Here is a 720-nt window from a genome sequence, read left to right on the forward strand (position 1 = left end):
AGTTAGTGCTTTATGTGTAAGAGTGGATGTGAAAATGTTGATCATCTTCTTTTGCACTGTAATGTGGCTAATCGGTTATGGAGGGTAGCTACGGATTTGTTTCGGATTCAATCGGTGATGTCGGGTACAGTCAAGGAGGCTTTGCAAAGTTGGACTCATAGGATGGGATAGAGAAGCCCTAGGGTATGGATTGCTGCCCCCTTAACAATCATGAGGAAAGGGAAATAGGACATTTGATGGGGTGGAACAAGATTTTGTAAAATTGCATAGGAATGTTTTGTCTCTAGTTACTTTTTGGGGGACTTACGAGGTCCTTGTTTGTATAGAGGATAGAATCTCTTATGTTGAGAACCATCTTTCGACATAGGTTCTCTGGGAAAGGGTATCAGAGGCCAACGAGTTGAATTAATTCACCTTATATATTAGCACCGACATGACAAATGATTAGCTTCCATGAAACAATAAATTGAAAACTTGCATTTTTTGGCCATGTGCTGAACTTTTATTGACATCTGACTTTTCTTATGGAACTATTCTGGTGATGGCAATATGATCAAAGATAATGTTTTGCATCCTTAAGACATATCTTCATTTCTGATCTGGTTGTTTTGTGTTCCACGTGCCCCTTGCTTCAGGCAGGATATTTTGCATTTAGACAATGAGATTGCTTTTAATGAAAGCTATTATTGAGGAAAGAGATCTTGGAATACAAGAAGTACA

This window comes from Solanum tuberosum, unplaced genomic scaffold (genome assembly GCF_000226075.1).
Source record: "Solanum tuberosum cultivar DM 1-3 516 R44 unplaced genomic scaffold, SolTub_3.0 scf00789, whole genome shotgun sequence".
Taxonomy (NCBI): domain Eukaryota; kingdom Viridiplantae; phylum Streptophyta; class Magnoliopsida; order Solanales; family Solanaceae; genus Solanum; species Solanum tuberosum.